The sequence below is a fragment of the Octopus sinensis genome, linkage group LG16, assembly GCF_006345805.1.
Source record: "Octopus sinensis linkage group LG16, ASM634580v1, whole genome shotgun sequence".
NCBI classification, from domain to species: domain Eukaryota; kingdom Metazoa; phylum Mollusca; class Cephalopoda; order Octopoda; family Octopodidae; genus Octopus; species Octopus sinensis.
Window position 1 is genome coordinate 38,459,838 of NC_043012.1, and position 19,475 is coordinate 38,479,312.

Genomic DNA, 19,475 nt, shown 5'->3' on the forward strand with positions numbered 1-19,475 from the left:
GGTCTGGACACTATCCCACACGTCGGCTAGGGCACCTTCAATTTATCTTTATTGGACTTAGAAATGCTTCATCTCTTGGTAAGATAGATGTAAATCAACTTACTCTTTGCCCTTGTAGAAATTCCATACTGGAGGACAAAATCTCCACAGACAAACACCCTCCATTTCACTGGACTTTGTCTCTGTGTGAAGGATTATTTTACTGGCTGCGACTTTTTCAAAATTGTATGTGCAAAGCTGTGTATATAGTACAAGTAGCATTCTGGGCGTGATCGTTATGCAAGTTGTCAAAATCGCTTTTATTCATAATAAAACATCAGAAATAGCATAGAGTAGTGATATGTCCTGGGACATACAAATTAAATGCAGCATATGTGTTGACATGGTTCTCTACAAATGGAATGGGGCAGCCATGGCTAAAGTTCCAAAATACACATTGGGTATAGGACAGGACATCTCAGACTCAAAAAGCTTTCAATTAATTTTGGCTCCGATAGATGAGAATTTAGGCTGACCTTTGACACCACAACTGACACTCTGTCGGTTACGCAAATAAGTGCCCCGGTTGATCCTAACATCAGAGCTGCCTGCTTGTGAAATTCACGTGCATGTGGCTGAGCACTCCACGGACACGCGTATACTTAATGTAGATCTCAGCGCAATTCGACGTCCCACAGAATGTGACAAGGCTGGCCGTTTGAAATATAGGTATTTGTTAGCTGAATGGACGGGAGCAACAGGAAATAAAGTGTCTTGCCCAAAGAGAAAACACGCCGACAGAAATAGAACTCACAACCTCACGATGATAAGCCGAGTACCCTAACCATTCAGACACAATCTTTCACAACGATAAAATACCAATGTGCAAAGAGATAACTAATCTTTGAAAACGGAAAGGAATCTACACAAGTTAATTAGTCGTAGACTTTGGTCTCGTCAGCTCCAACATCTTTGAAGTTCTTATGTACTAAGTTTTCAAGAATCAGAAGCATATCCGTGGTCTGCTCGCAACGACATGAGTGCTTCAGAGACAAGCAGAAGAATGATGCATCTCCAAGCAAGATATATGCGATTGCGAGAGACGGTCGAACATTCACACACACACATACACACACACGCACACACACAAACATGCCCCCATATATACATATACCTACGTACATACATACATATTACATATATATACATATATATATATGAAGAGATACAAAGACAAATATATATGTGTATAGGTGTGTAAGCGTGTGTTTGTGTCTGTGTGTGCATGCATAAGTGTATAAGTGTGTGTGTGTGTGTGTGTTATGTATTTCTATATAATGTATTTATATGTATATTTGCATTCACATGATATTAACGGACACCCAATTAAATATCTGACAGTATTATTTTTCTATGTCAGAAACATTGTGTAACCCCGAGTAACCTCTTGTATGCTGTTGTAACCTCTTGCAGCATCTCGCAACATCTTGTGACGTATATCATACAAGCAAATCCAAGATTTTTACTTGTTGAAAACCTTTCGTCCTCGCCACACACAAACGTATTTATTTAACGAGTCAATACGGAAGCACTATGCAAATGTATGCATAACTGTTTGCGTGTATTGAGTCTGAAAACAACGCGTATAGACGTTACCTGGCTTATGAGCAACTTTATCTACCCTGGCTATGAATATGAATTGTAAATGTTGACCTTCCTACAATAGCAAATATATATTCACTCCGGAAATAAATATTGATCGGATTCTCTATTCGTTTCCATATTTGTAAGCTTTCGTTGTCATGTTTGTCCCAGAGCAGTCTGTTAGTATTAGACTTACATATTACTAATTTCTTGTTGGTATTTCTTCAATAATTTCATTGTTATTTCTTCCTTACTGTTAAGCAAAGAAGTCTAAATGTTCTTATCACCGAAAAGGAGAAGAGAGACGCAAAGCGCTGAAAGTTGCTTCACTTTTCCTTTCTTGAAACTTGGGCATTGCATAAGCAGTTCATATATATGTTTATATATATATGTATATATATTATATGTGTGTGTGTGGTGTGTGTGTGTGTGTGTTTATATATATATACATACATATATATATACATGTGTGTATGTGTGTAAGTACGTCGCGATATCACGGAATTTGACCAGACAATCGGTTGTGACGATGCGCTTTAACCCATTTATTCGTTCGAATGATGACACCCTGCTGGCTAAGTGAGCAAACCAACATCCCACCCACTCCACCCACCCATGGGCAGAGTATTCCATCGCAGAGTTTACCCATTTACATCTGAGTCGACTGCAGCTACATGAAATGAAGTGGATTGCGCTGAAAGACACGATGCGAAGCATGTCTGAAAATCGAAACCAAGATCTCGCGAGCGCACGTGCAATTCCGCTACAAACTAGACCACGCACTTTTGTACACATACACACAAAAACACGAGTACGCTCATATAACACATACATGCATAGATAAATATACATGCACAGACACAAACACGTACACACATGCGTATGTTCATATATATATGTATATATATATAAAATACAATGTACATCTAAACATAGGATTCAATTATGCTGGAAGGAACAGCTAAAGTCCACACCTCTAATTAAGGGATAAAATTTCGAAGGGAATGAAAAATAAAAACATTTACTATCTATTTCCTGGACTCCTGTGTTTAAATGTACACTGTATTTTACATGAATAATATTTAGTCTGTTGACTTATTTTTTCTACACGCTAGGCTACTGGTATTAAAATTTTCTAAAATCTTTATCACTCTGACATCATTAATTATGTATGTGAATACATCATCTCGTCAGATATTAAGACAAACAAATGAAGTGGATTGCTGATGGATAGGGCACACACATACACACACACGTGCGCTCACATACACGTGCGCGCACACACACACACATATATATATATATAGTTAATTTTATGTGTAAGCTTGAGCAAGGAGCTCTTCGTTAATTATCATCAATCAGTTTGCTTCCCCTCCTATGTTATGCAAGCTTTTGTGCTTACTGGCAAATCTAGTCATGATATACAGAACAAATATCTCAGAAATTAAGATAAATACAAGTTTATATAATTTCTTTCTTACGTACGATTCATCATTGCGGTTGTTTGCTTCGCGTAACATAATGCAATAAGGTGTCCTCTTGTTGGTCCATTGTAGTTCAGTATTCGCTACACTTGGAATACAAAAACATTGGCTGATTTAGCGAAATATTAATGCGTATATTAAAAATTAATATAAACAGCTAGACGCAATATAATACCGTGAAGGAAAAATTTTATCGTCACTATTATATTATATTGCTCCTAGCTGTTATATTGATTTATATATACATATACATATACATATATATATATATATATATATATATATATATATATATATATATACACATACATACATATATATATATATATACATATATATATATATATTTATAAAACTGAAATGCGAACAGTTTGATTGTTTGTTTGTCTGGAACGGTTTAAAGGCCACTAGATCCCGTCGGATTGACTCCAAAATTTACAGGGACATGTAAAATAAGGTTAGGATGCCAGTGGGCTACGTTAGAAATCCCTATCTTAAAAGGTGTCGTTGCTAGGGCCAAAAACCCACTTTGACAAGTCGACTCTCATTCTTTTATATATCTGACTTCCTCCGTCACTCACTCTATTCCCCCCCCCATCACTTTCTAAATATAACGTCCATAACGGCGTCTAACTCCACTTCACTTTCTCTTTATAACTTCGTCAAACGGCGTTCTATAATCTCCCCCTTCTCCTCCCCGCCTTCCACAGCGCTTTCCACTCTCTCTCTCTCTCTCTCTCTCTCTACGTCTGACTGCATTCATAAAGAGAATTATCATCGCCACCACAACCACACAATCATGAGAACAAATATTATGAATCTGATATTTATTGGGTTCATTTATATAAGTGTGTGTGTGCGTGTGTGTGTGTGTGTTCTATATATAGATATGTATATATAATGTATATATACAAAGTGTATCTATCTGTATTTATGTATATTAAACGTTTTAATACTTTTTGATAGTTATATATATTTTAAAAAAATTATAAATATAAATTAATAATTTTTATTTTAAATTTTTCAATTTTATATTTTATATATTTTGTATATTATATTTTTATTTTTATGTTTTTGTTTTTGTTTTTCACTGTTTGATTTGTCTACTAGTGGTTTTATCTCTAATTTAATTTATACATATATATATATATAATTTGTATACATTTGCATATATAATGCGTGCACACACACACACGCACATACACATATATATACATATATATATATATATATATATATATATATATATATATATATATAATGTGTGCATTATGTGGTTGGTTGAGCTGAAAATATGCACACCTATGTTAAAAGTGCTGGCAAGTTTGCATGACAGCTATTTTTTCCTCGAATGAAACGCGTGACCTCTAGGACAAAATTCCTCATCTTATAAAATGTGGCCCCAGTAGACCCGAATGAAATGAGGTTATATTAACCAAAATGTGAAAAGGGGTCTAAATGGGGCTGGAACGGGATTAAAATTTAAAGGAGCGGGTGTGTAGCAATTCTCTGTTATATCAAGCTAAAAAATTTGCGCCAGCCTTATAATCATGTTGCCGTCCATGATGAAGAAGTTTTGAATGCTTGCCATGGTGAGTCTACTGTCGTGAGAAAGAATCACTTCAAAAATTGGTGTTTACGAATTTTCTTTTACATCAAGTTCAAAATTTTACGCCAGCCGTTAAACTGTCAATACGTTGCTGTCCGTCGTTAAGAAATGCCAGCCATGGTGACTCTACTATCCTCAGATTCTATCCCTTCAAACTTTGGTTTCCAAAATTTTATTATTCTTATTCAGCGCGCAAGTTCGTCTGTCCCTTTTGAATGTTAGTGTTTTGCTGTCTCCCTTGAAGCAGACCTTTCCGTTGCCACTGCCTGATATTTATGATTGATCTTTCTAAGTATTTTATTTCTCAACTTACTCAAAATATTTTGTTGTTTATAAATGGGAGAGAGATAGATAAAGATAGAGAGTAAGAGAAGGCGAGGGAGAGTCCGAGAGAAAAGAAAAGTAAGAGAGTGGGAAAGTGAGAGAGAAAGGAGAGAGAAACAATGAAAGAGAATCATCATCATCATCATCGTTTAACGTCCGTTTTCCGTGCTAGCACGGGTTGGACAGTTTGACCGGGGTCTGGGAAGCCAGCAGACTGCACCAGGCTCCAGTCTGATCTGGCAGTGTTTTTACAGGTGGATGCCCTTCCTAACGCCAACCACTCTGTGAGTGTAGTGGGTACTTTTTCGTGCCGCCGGCACAACAGGTGCCAGGGGGTTGGCATCGGCCACGAACGGTTGGTGCTTTTTACGTGCCACCTGCACAGAAGCCAGTTAAGGCGGCGCTGCAATCGGCCACGTTGGGATGGTGCTTTTTACGTGCTGAAAGGAAGCAACAGAAAGTAACAACCACACTCTTACCCGCGCGTAGAGCGGGTCACCTTAAGCTAGTATATATATATATATATATATATATATATATATATATATATATATATATATATATATATATAATAATAATAATAAATATTAGGGAATAAATCCAAATTTACAGGGAAAAATCAGATTTAGGATTGAATCCAATTTTATAGTAAAATATTATATTATATTAAATTAGAGACAAAACCACTATTATGCAAATCAAACAAATGATTTGCATAATAGTGGTTTTGTCTCTAATTTAATATAATATATATATATATATAATATATATATATATATATAATATATATATGTATATGTATGTGTGTGTGTATGTGTATGTATGCATATATATACATACATATATATATATATACATACATACATACATACATACATATATATATATATATATATACATATATATATATATTTATATTTATGTATTGAGAAAAAGGAGGCAGTCATAATTTTGGATAATTCTTTATAAGCGCTTTCGTTCGTTTTTCGAACTCGCCAAGACAAAATCAAAATCGATTTCGATAAACGAACGAAAGCGCTAACAAAGGGTTATCCAAAATTCTGACTGCCTTCATCTTTTCAATATACGTTATCTCTATACCACTTCAAATACTCTATACATACATGCATACATAAGCATATATATATATTTACTTATGATGTAGATGCAGCTGTAGTATAATGAATGTTATTAATATCATTAACACATATCTTGAACCTTTATAGCTTCGTGTATATTCCCGTAGCTGCAATAGTGTGGTAAAGTATAAACACTCTCAACGCACAGGCTTTCAAAACATCTCAGAGACACGGATAGGTGATGTAACTCACCCTTAATCTCATCTAGGAGTGATGGACATCGATGTTTAGCATTTTCGTAGCTCTGTTCACGACCGATCGGAAAATACATGAAGAATATACGTTATGTGATTAGGCCTGGTGCCAACATATATAATAATAATAATAATAATAATAATAATAATAATAATAATAATAATAATGATAATAATAATATATCCTTAAATCCTTAAAAATGTTTTAGCCCGAAGGCCGCGGCCATGCTGGGGCACCACCGCTATATATATATATATATATATATATATATATTTAATCAATATAGGGTGGTGAAAAAAATTTTGTAGAATTCTTTTTGCCACCAGCGCCTAGTGGGAAAAAATTAATAGTCGTAGACCATTTTTAAGTTCAACTTAAAAATGGTCTTACGACTATTTAATTTTTTCCCACTAGGCCGCTGTGGCAAAAAGAATTCTACAAAATTTTTTTCACCACCCTATATTGATTAATTATGAATTTTCTGGTTAATTCCGTAATGGAATCGACGGCTTATATTTATTTGCTGCCGATAAATTTGGCGCGAGTGCGACGATTTGAAAATTTTAGGTCAGATATTGCCTTGGCAGGGTCGGAAATGCCTCGTGAAAATATCTGTTCCGACTTGGCTATTTCTTGCTGAAGAATCTGAGGGCCTATGGAAGATTGGCTTGATTTAATTTAATCAGGTTAGTTTACCATTAAACAGCAGACGAAACGGTGCATCGTACAAGAAATTACAGGGTAAATGTTTTTTTAAATTTTCTCCTGTTTACGGAATTGATCTTTATTTGCGGTTGAAGCTTTGGCTGTTATTTCTAGTGGGTGAATGGCCTATTATGGCCGTTCCTTGATTGTTGATATATATATATATATATATATATATATAGGTAAACAGTAAAAATAATTACAGACATGGACAAGAACATGAAACACACAGAGACGACACAAGAACCACAGGACGGGACATTCGAAGCCCTCAGTCATCAGTCAAGAACCAGATCATCTTAGCAATTTCGGCTGATTAATCTTGAGATTGCTCCGATATGGCCAGCCGCCAAGGGAAATCTAAGCCAAGCGCATTAGACCCCTGGAAGAAAGCTTCGAATGTATACAACGCGAGGACGGAAAACGAACGAAGTACACAAACAAAAATACAGAATACGTGACACCATAAGAATACAAAAACGTAAAAACAATAACGGTAAAAATAAAAATAACACAACAAAACCAGGAACGTAGGACAAGGTCTTTCGACAGGACGAGTTGAGTATGGGGCTGGCTTGTGAAGTTGTGCCTAATGGCCGCGGGGAGACGAACAAATACGTGTTGCTTCTGCGACTGCTGAAACGAAAAAGCGCTCAACAGCGGCTAGCGGTCACGTGAGAACAAAAGACAGAGAGAAAGGGACAGATGAAAAGAGAGAGAAGGTGGACGAGGGAGGAGAAGAAAGAGAAGATCGGGGGGCTGGAGGTGAGAGAGATAGAGAAACGTAGAAGGGGGGGGGGGGGAGACGGATGTGAGAGGAAAGAAAGGAAGGGGAATAAGGAGGAGAGAGAGAGAGAAAGAGACAGATTAAGAGTCGTATCAATGCTAGAGAAAAAATATACTTATCGTATAAGGACAATTGTGGATACGTAGCCGCCGATTATATAGGTAAACAGTAAAAATAATTACAGACATGGACAGAACATGAACACCACAGAGACGACACAAGAACACAGGACGGGACTTCGAAGCCCTCAGTCATCAGTCAAGAACCAGATCATGTTAGCATTTCGGCTGATTAATCTTGAGATTGCTCCGATATGGCCAGTCCGCCAAGGGAAATCTAAGCCAAGCGCATTAGATCCCCTGGAAGAAAGCTTCGAATGTATACAACGCGAGGACGGAAAACGAACGAAGTACACAAACAAAAATACAGAATACGTGACACCAATAAGAATACAAAAACTATATATAGGGAGAATTCACAAAAAAAAAACAAATGACAAAGACAGGTGGTGTAGACAACAAATAGATGTATTAGTGAAAACGTCTTTAACGTTTCGAGCCAAGGACTTTCCAGAGAAAGGAACACAGAAAGAAACAAGGAGAGAACATAAAGAATGTGTAGTGGTTAGCGATCTATCATGGCGAATGCCGGACAGTATGGTCACACAGGAGAGCGAGGATGAAGGGGAGATAATAAAGTCGTAGTGATCCCAAAGCGAAGGTGCGCGTGCATATTTATGTATGTGCGTATGGAAGAGGGCTGGTGACCATGACGTGTGCGTGTGTGTATGTGTAAGTGTGAAGATGTGGGGCTGGGAAGTGCTTAGTGCTACTGTGTGCGTGGTCATGTGATGTGATATGATGTGTTTTGTGGTATGGTGGTGTATGGTGATGTGGGGTGTCGTGTGATGGTGTTGTGAGGTGGGGGAGGCAAGAGTGGGGAAAGCAAGGGTGGGTGTGGGTTAGGCCGAGTTGGGATAGTGGTGGGGTATGTGGGTAGGCATAAGGTGGGGGTAGAGTTGGGATGGTGGAATGGGTGTAAGGGTGGGTTGGGATGCGAAGGTTAGGGAAGGTGGGCTTGAAATGTGTAGGGGTAAGGTGGAGTTACAAGAGAGAGGTGACAATGAAGTGGGGAGGAGAAGGTTGGGAGGAGTAAAGAGAAGAGAGAAGGAGAGTAGGAGTTAAGAGAAGTAGGAGTCGGAGCAAGAGAGGAGAGGTGGGTGGAAGGAAGTAGGTGTGGGTGGAAGGATAAGGAAGTAGGAGTGTATGTGTGTGTGTGTGAGTGTTGGTATGTGAAAGCACGTGATTGGATAGAGTGAAAAAACTATAGAAGGCTTGTGTTACTCGGTTAAAGAATATATTTAAATCGTCAAGTTGGAAAAATGTTCTAAAATTTTGCGTATTCTTACATTGTTTTGGAGAAATAACCGGTTTCGTATTTTCTTTTCAAAGTTTTCAAACTTCTATGTCTTCGATATGTTGTGAAATATGGAGTTCCAGACAAGGGAAGGTAACCAGAGATTTTTTCGGTATAAGGGAGATAATTAAAAATGTTGGGAATGACTAGTTTTTATTAATTTAACATGATTTGGCTTAGAAGGAATAGAATGTTACGAGTGGTTAGGTTTTGCTTTATATTTTCTTCAATGAGGTAAGTTTCCTTATTTAAAAATGTTAGAAGTGGTTAAGTTTTGGCTTATATATTTCGAGGAAGTAGGATTCGTTATCTAATCTAACTTGTGTTGGTGTTCCAATAGTACATTGATTGAATGGAAAGATTACAAATTGTGGTATCAGTTGCTTTGTGCATATGTTAATATGTTCACTAGAGGGTATCATTCTGTATTCTGGGAATGCAATCTGCTGTCGATGTAGAGTGCATCTGCGTCTGAGCGATAATCCCGTGGACCCTATGTAGTTTTGGTGACAGCCCAAGAATCTAATAGTATAAATCTGGTTTTCTGAAACACATGTAAAGTCAGATCTGATTTTGAATTTTTGTCCCTTTTGGAAAGGAATTCTTATCCTTCTAGAATGTTTGGTCGACCACATTTTTTCACTTTTGCGTCCGTTATTTTAGAAAATAATTTAGCATTTGTGAGGATCCTTTTTAGTGATTTCGGTTCTTTGTGGCTTTTAATGTGTGTTTAAAATGTCCTTTAATTTGGGGTCCTTGTGTAGCATTGGTAAATTTTGGGTGATGATAGTGAAGGCTTTCTTGTTTCTGGGGTTTTATGTTGATACTACGGCAGTATTTTCGGAGAAGGTGTGTTGCTGTGCTGAACTTTCTTCAGGTTTCTATGTCGATTTGTGTTGCACGTTTGATTCCATCCTCTATGAATTGAACTGGTTTGAACGGTGAATCCAACTCACAACCTCACGATCGTAAGATCGACGCTCTAACCACTGAGCTATGCGCCTTCACTGTATATATAAGATTGAACTTCTGGAAATTATACTCCGTTCCGAATGGTCAGATGTTACGTACTTAAGGCTACAACCAGAGGGGAAAACAATAGTAATATTCAGTAATTTTGAAATTTCTTTTATATTTACATTGCACTTGTGTCAATGCACTGATATGAATCAACACAATTTTCATAAATATTTATGAATGCACTCACACATGAATATATGATAATACGTTCTGCTTATATTTAAATATACAGTTATGAAAACGTGGCTACATCTGCCCAACAGAAATATATTTATATATACATGCGGCGCAAATGCACACGTATACGTAGATGTATAGATGCATAATTATGTGTATGTGTGTTTGCGTATGTATAATTCATATATGTATCAACTTTGAGTTCAGTTAATGGGTAAATCTTCAGAAACTATGTAGTTCTATACACACCTGTATTTTTTACAATGTATTAAAGATCCTTTGCAAATATATATTTATATATTTATATACAAAGACGGAAAATTTTCGAAATAATTTAAACATTGAAACACTCAAACAATCATTCTGATCTATGAATTTAGTATGTGTGTGTGTGTATGTATGTGTGTATGTATGTATGTATGTGTGTATGTATGTATGTGTATAATATATATATATATATATATATATTGATCAAAATAAAAACACCCAAAGCTTCTACAACTAAATTTTATCAATCTCCTGACCACCATGTTTGGTCCGTAACCTCTATACATCCCTTATCTTTATATTTTTTTTATATTTATTTTTTATCATGTTTATTCCATTTTTATTTTTTACTTTTACTTATTTCTATTTCTATTTACTTTATAACCTTATGCCTTTACATTCATTTATATTCTTTATATTCTTTATATCCCCTTATATCTCTTATATCTCTTTATATCTTTATCTACATTTTTATATTTTTCTATACTTACATTTTTTACATTTTTTATCCCTCGTCCTGAATTCTCGCCCCTCCATCTTCACGTCTATATATGTATTTATTTATTTACATTACTTCAACATCCAAATTTCCTCATTCTACATTGAGAGAAGAAAGAGATGGACGCTTCAATTCTATGCTGTTGCCGCATTATGTCGTACGCGAATGAGAGGATTTGCATCCCCAACCAAGAATTTCTGATGTAACACATGTCCTAGTGGAAGCTGTTGTGCGCGGCTGAAGAAGGCCACAGACATACATTATGCATTGTTATAAATATGTCTAATAAAGGCCCGAAACATATGTACCGCTGAATCCTTGGCATCATGTTTTTATTTTGATCAATTTACTCCACCACCTACACCACCAAACGGTATACACAGGTACTTATAATTATCAAGTACTCACCCCGAATTTCTCTCTCTCTCTCTCTCTCTCTCTCTCTCTCTATATATATATATATATATATATATATATATATATATATATATATATATCTTTTTTTCTGTTTGCGAAAAGAAAACCTCTACATTGTATTATGTCCCCTGTGTGTTCGGCTAATATGGAAACTTATCTCTCTCTCTCTCTCTCTCTCTCTCTCTGTATATATATATATGTGTGTGTGTGTATGTATATACACACACACTTATTCTTTTACTTCTTTCATTCACTTGGCAGCAACCATGTTGGAGCACAGCCTTGAAGGGTTTTTAGACGAAAATATCAAAACCAAGGTTTATTTTTTAAGCCTGGTACTTATTCTATCAGCCTCTGTTGCCGAAGCGCTAAGTTACAGGACGTAAACCCACTGGTTACCAAGCGGCGATGACTTGGGGGCAAAACCATACACACAGACACACACGCACACACATGTATATATATATATATATTATATATATATATATATATATATATATATATATATATATATACACACTTTGGCAGGCTTTGGTAGGCGTGAGGTTATAGCAGAAAACACTTGCCCAATGCGCCTCGTGGTGGGACAGAATCTATGGGAGAACCATGTGGTTGAGAAGCAAGCGTCTAACCCCGCAGCCACGCTTGCGCGTATATAGCTCCACTGGAGGACGTGGAATAAGTATAGCGCTATTGGACGCTCAGGAAAGGAAAGAAAGAAGGAGGATTTAACGTTTCGAGCGGCGCCCTTCGTCAGAAACACAGAAAAAGGAAAGGTCCAAGGAAGGGAAGATGGAGAAAGGAAATCGCCAACGATTCACACGCGGTCACACACACACACACACAGACACACACACACACATATATAATATTTATATACGTATGTATGTATATATGTTTATATATATGCATGTATATATATATATATATATATATATATATATATAAAATATATACATACAATATTAGATATGTACATATATACATAAGGGTACTAAATGAGTACCTATATCGCTCATGATAGGAGTCAAAATATACTTCTGTACCACCAGAAAAGTCACAAATCCATTACAGACAAGATGGGAAAAATTATCAGTGAACAATAATAATGTCTTACCTCAAATGCGTCAGAACAAGTAAATGCTGGTCAACTCGGTACCGGTTTCGAAATTTATCGCCACCTAGACGCGAGATTTCTCATCAGCCGAAGTCCGCCAGCATATGACCGTTATTTGAAAGGGCCAATGAAACTAATCCATTTTTAAAGGTGTAACGTTTAGCTAGTTGTAATCAAATCGTTATCTCGGTTCTATTTTAACAAAACTGTCCGACGACGGGAACGTGAAACTCCGGGTGACAGCTTTTGTTAAATTTCTGCTGCTTTTAAATAAAGTATATATATATATATATATATATATATATATATATATCTTCTGGATAAAATAATACCAATCGTCAAGGAGTAATTGAAGTCAACTTATGATCCGGTACTGGTGAAGTCATAACATGGTTCCATCTCTTAAACAACAAAAGCTCTTCTTCTTTCCTGCAATTCTATATAAATAATTACTACTCTTCTGTATCTCCCAAACTTCTTAATCTAGCTCTCCTATCTAGGAATCTAACTAACTTAACCCCACTAGAAAGTAACATAATCCTTAATGCCCTTAAAACCCCTCTTTCTATAAGAATAACAATAGCCATAGCAAATTATTTGACATTTCTATGGGATCATCCGACTCCGCCCAAGTCACGACCTCGTTGGACTATACATATTCCACCAGCTCCGAATACATTTCCCTAAGATCAAGGGAAGCCTCTACAGAGATGACGCTTTGCTAGTCACCAAGGGCGTTAACAAATCCTGTTTAGATCGAGTTAGGAATGATCTACACAAGTTTTTCTCTAACCTCAACCTGTCTATTACTTTTGAAAATTTCCACAAAACCACTAATCTTTTACACGTAGCTTTAAATTTAGAAACCTCCCAATACTTTCCATATCGCAAACCTAACCAAGACCTTAAGTACTTGAGCATTAATTCCAATCACCACAAACCACCTTTGATAATAAAGGTATCTCGATTCGTATATCTGACCGCTCATCCACTGATGAAATATTCAATAACCACGCCCCATATTACAACCAAATGCTCGCAGCCAGCGGTTTCTCCCAACAAATAAAATTCATCCCTAATACAAGGCTCAAGCAACATATGTCTCAAATCATATCACAACGGCATGCCAAACATCAGAATCAAAACACAATCAAAACAGATTCAATACGAACATTTCAGTGTGTTTGAATGAAAAGTCTCATTTGAATAAACAGCACATGGCATCTATATTTGCACACTTTCCATTTGTAGTGACAAAATATGAACTCCTACCGGAATTTACATACTATGGACAAGAAGCATTTCTACCACTTCTACACAGTAATTTCCTTGGATAATGGAACTGCAAATATAACATCCTACATATATTTTAATTTATAGAAAGTCTAAACGAAGAGAGTGCAAAAATATAATTTTAACAAAATGCATAGAAAATCCGGAGGGTAAAATTTCATGATGGTTCATCATGCGGCGCAAGTGCAAATCCAAGAAATTTACACAGTAATATTGTTGATGAGTCAGAGGAAAATTCGTGTGGTTCCTTGTTTTCGTTCACATATCATTGGGTAAGTAAACTACATGGAATCATTAGTGAATACTTCTCGAACAACGAATAGGAAAACGCAAGAAGTTCTTCATTCGAGGTAGTTATACGTGTCCTAACTCTACACACGATAGGTTGGTACAAATTACTGCATAAGTAGCTGTACGTTTTGCAATGTGTGTGTGAAGCCGAAAGATGCATTAATAGACACACACACACACAATCATATGTAGGTAACTTTAAGCATAAATTTATACAAGTGTTTATGTACTTGCATATATATATATGTATATTTAGTGTATATATATATATATATATAAACACACATACACACACACACACGCAGTCTCACTCTGTCTTTCTCTCTCTGTCACACACACACATACACACGCATACATATATATGTATGTTAGATGAGGAGAATCACGTGTGGGTATATGTGCAGGTGTGTTGTGATATAATCTAAAATGGTATAATAAATAATGAGATCAGGACATATGTGCAATGAAATTTCGCTCAAATATTGCGTGTAGATATAGTTAAATGCTAAACATAATGTGGTTAAATGACCCCGAAAGCTTTCAAAATAAATCACTTCCTTCGTTAATAATGACAGGATTGATTGAGTAACATCACTGAACTATTACAAAATTAAACTTCAACCACTTTATGACTAAATAAATCTATACATAAATCTCCCCGACCACTATTCCTGGAAGGGTCACGGAAATAGAGTCCTCAGGCCCCTCCCCCATGGGGGTCTGTCAGAAGCAACCTTCACTAAGTTTTCCTGCTGGATATTCAAGTGTGATCATCTGAAACTATGGATATTATTCAACTATGTCGTTGGTCTACGTCTGGGTCTCCCGTCTATATTTCAAGAAAAGACTAAATGAAATCGATTCAATCAAATTATAGAACATTCCACTGGATAATTAGTTTGGAAACTCTACTTTAGATATAAGGATATCTATAAGGTTTTTATTACAAATATTTCGTTGGAAGTAAGTGGCTGTGGGTTAGGAAGCTTGCTTCACAACCACTTGGCCCCGAGTTCGGTCTCACTGCATGGCACGTTTGGTAAGTGTCTTCTACTAGAGGGACGACCCGACCAAAGCCTTTTCAGTGTATTGCGTGGTCGGAAACCGAAAGACGTCTTTCGTGTATATATATTATATTAAAGTATATTCTTTTCTTTCCTACTCTAGGCACAGGGCCCGAAATTTTGGAGGAGCTGGAGGGGCCAGTCGATGAAATGTCGCTGAGCATTTAGCCCGACGTGTTAACGTTTCTGCCAGCTCTCCGCCTTACGATATAAAAATATTTTCCTACTCTTGGCACAAGGCCTGAAATGTTTGGGGAGGGGTCAATCAATTAGACCGACCCCAGTACGCAACCGGTACTTAATTTTTCGACCCCGAAAGGATGAAAAGCAAAGACGACCTCGGCGAAATTTGAACTCAGAACGTAAAGACAAATGAAATACCGCTAAACATTTCGCCCGGCGTGCTAACGTTTCTGCCAGCTCGCCGCCTTTATATCAGAGTATATTATATTATATCACGGGTAACGGTAGAATACGGGCGGGAGAATAATGTTCACAACTCATCGTTTTCCAGAAGGTATGGATGCTGGTGATCCTAATTCTCCCGCCGGTATTCTACCTTTACTCTTTATTCTTCAATTTACTCCTTTATACTTCTATTTTATTACCCGCCTGAAATATTCATACCCAGTGCATGGAGCTGCTTAACCTACCATTTGGGTTACCCCAGAAACGGCGGTAAGACTTCAAATTCACCTTACCCTAATTAAATTATTCTAAATGACTTGAGATGCTCGTTCTGCCTTGATTTTGCTTTTTCCTTTAACATGATATATACCTGCTATAACGGAACCCTAATACAGATCCTTAGATCCAGCCTCAGCTGGGAACTTGGAACCTAATGGACTATCAACGATACCGCTTACCCAGCGTACCTAGACGTTTAGATCACAAGTGAACTAAACCCCTCATTACTATATACATACATATATATATATATATATATATATATATAATATATATATATATATATATATATATATATGTATATGTATATGTGGGTGTGGAAGTGTATAGGTGGGTCTGTGTGTCTTTTTGTGACTGTGTTCGTGCCAAACCCCATAACTTGACAACCGGTGTTGGTGTGCTAACGTCCCCGTGACTTATTGGTTCGGTAAAAAGTGACCTATACAAAACAATACTGGTTTATTTTTAAAAAAGGTGTTGGGGGTCGAGTTATTTGACTAAAAATTCTTCTTGGTGGTGCCCCAGTATGGTCGAAGTCTTGTTACTGATACTAGTACAGAAAAAGTACAAGGAAAAAGACACACATTTATAGTCCTCGAAATGATAGACAGCCGACAACTGATGAAGGATCCTTTCTCTCTGTTTACTTGTCCTATTTTCCATTTCTTTCTCGATGTCTACGTATTTCATGTTATTTACACCGTTGGTGAAGTTTTGTACCCATATATGCATATATATATATATTATATATATATATATATATATATATGTATATATATTCTTATATGTATACATGTGACTTTGTATCTGTTTTGTCCCCCACCACCACCTGACAACCATTGTCGTTTTGTTTTCCGTCCCCATACAATAGCGGTTCGGCAAAAGAATTGATAGAGTAAGTGCCAGACTTTAAAAAAAGTTGTATTGTCGTTGATCTTTTCTGGCTTTAAACCCTTCAAGGCGGCCTACAGCATGACTGAAATAAAATTACTGAAACAAGTAAAAGATAAAAGATAATAAAAAAAAATTCACCACACACACACACACACACACACACACACACACACACACACACACACACATGCACACTCTGACACACACTCAGATACACATGCCTCTGTATAGCATAGTTGAACTTAAAAAACAATCGTTTATTGTAGCAACCAAGAACGTTTTTGCTATGTTCTGTATTATGTCAAACGTATTGATCCTACAGCTTATTTTATTTTCCACAAAGTATTTCGTAACCAACTCGTATAAATTAAAGGAAGAAAACCAGTTCATAAAATGGAAGACTAGTGTGAAGGGAGAGAGGATGTGGAGAACCGTCGATTGGATCGACCTCGCCAATTGAAAGTTACTTTATTTTACTTCTATTGATAATTAACCATTTTATGATATCATCTAAAAATATTGAATATACCATAAATACAGGCATAAATTTCCATTACGTAGAAATGGCGTAAAGTAAATATATTTTACATATTTATTAGAATTCATATTTTATAGACATCTTATTTTAAAATGTAAAAAACAACAACAGAATTTAAGCACAAATTATAATCTGAATTTATATGTTTTTATGGCTGAAATTAATTCATTGTAAAATGAAAACTTTTTGTAGATATTATGTGAAAATTGCTCACCGTTATATTTGAAATGCCATTTTTTTCTAGTTCTCTCAGATAATATTCGTTACTAACAAATTACAGTTAGTTTTTTTTTCTCAGGTCTTTGTTTCATAATTTTACGCAAGCATATTAAACCTCCTCTTTATATATACGTGTATCTTAAACTCCAAACACATACACACCGATATTAAAATTTTTAAAGCCCTTCCTTAGTATAAATGCACATACAAGCATTTATACTTAACCTCACACATATACATACACATGTATATTAAATATCAACTACAAACTCACAAAGATATGTACATTAACCAATCACCCATATACACACATGTATATTAAGTTTCACTCATATAGATTCATGAATGATAACCATCATCCATATACACCCATGGGTACTTTAAGCACCAATATACACACGGATGCACTAAATAAAACCTATATACACACAATTATTCACCCAATATTTAGTCTCTTGTCTCTTTTGCTATATATTGAAAACTACACAATTCCGTCACATGATTTTACCTTCATTACTTCAATTCAACCCAACACAGCTATTTCTCGAAGTCTTTAAATACACTAATATATTTATTTCTAACGAACTTATATCATTATATAATATGATATACTCATAAGAATGTTGTAATTTCCTTAAAGTGTTGTGATATAGAAATAAAGAAGAACAAACAACGAAAAGGGAGAGCTTCGATGGAGACAATAAGATTTATATGTTTTTATATTTCAGACAGAAAGGACTATCTTCAGGAGTGACCAAATAAGAAACGTAATGACTTTTTGACTCATATTTCTAAACTGTTCATGCCTGACGATGGACCTTTCTGTCTAAGATGTATAAAGGTTGCCTAACTTTCGTTTCGCATTCTGAGAAGCTCTGTCTTCAATTCGTCTAATGTATTCATTTGTAAATAACTTATCTATCATAATATAATAATATATTAATAATATTTAATGCATTTATTTGTAACTGCTTTATATTCTAACAGTTTGAAAATCTGATTTAATGAACCTTTAAAGACACTAAAAGGTATTTTAGAACTATATCTAACTGTTACATATGTAGTGAGCCCTTTGTTGTTCATTTAATTTATATATATATATAAATACACACACACACACACACACACATATATATATATAATATATATATATATATATATATATATATACATAGATACATATATATATCTATATGTGTGTGTTACAGCTCATTCATACGTAGATATAATCACACTCACACACACACACACGGTCGCATGCAGATACATGTACAGACACATAGACATATGTACGCGTATATTTGTTTGATTTGCATAGTAAACCCATTTATATTCGTATCTGAAATAGTGGTTAAGTGCAATTATACATATAATGCATAAATCCATATTTGCATACATGCATATAAAAACATAAATAAATGTATGATTATACATGTTTTCACATATATGTATGTATATATATATATATTATATATATATATATACATACATACATACATACGTCATACATATATACATACATATATACGTATACATGTATATATATATATATGTATATATGTAAATAAGCATATATATATGTGTATATTTATTATTCATATATATATATATTATATCTCTCTTTCTATATACATATATGTGTATGCACATATACATATGTATATATGTAAGTATATATATGTATATGTATTTACATATATATGTATACAT

The 19,475-nt window shown here is 35.4% G+C and overlaps 1 long non-coding RNA gene across 1 annotated transcript; it reads left to right on the forward strand.

Moving 5' to 3' along the window:
- The first annotated feature begins 2,523 nt into the window (after positions 1 to 2,523).
- Positions 2,524 to 9,289, forward strand: LOC118766567. The gene is made up of 3 exons (XR_005002508.1): positions 2,524 to 2,543; positions 7,799 to 7,801; positions 9,180 to 9,289. It is a non-coding gene; the product is annotated as an uncharacterized LOC118766567 (long non-coding RNA).
- Positions 9,290 to 19,475: the final 10,186 nt, after the last annotated feature.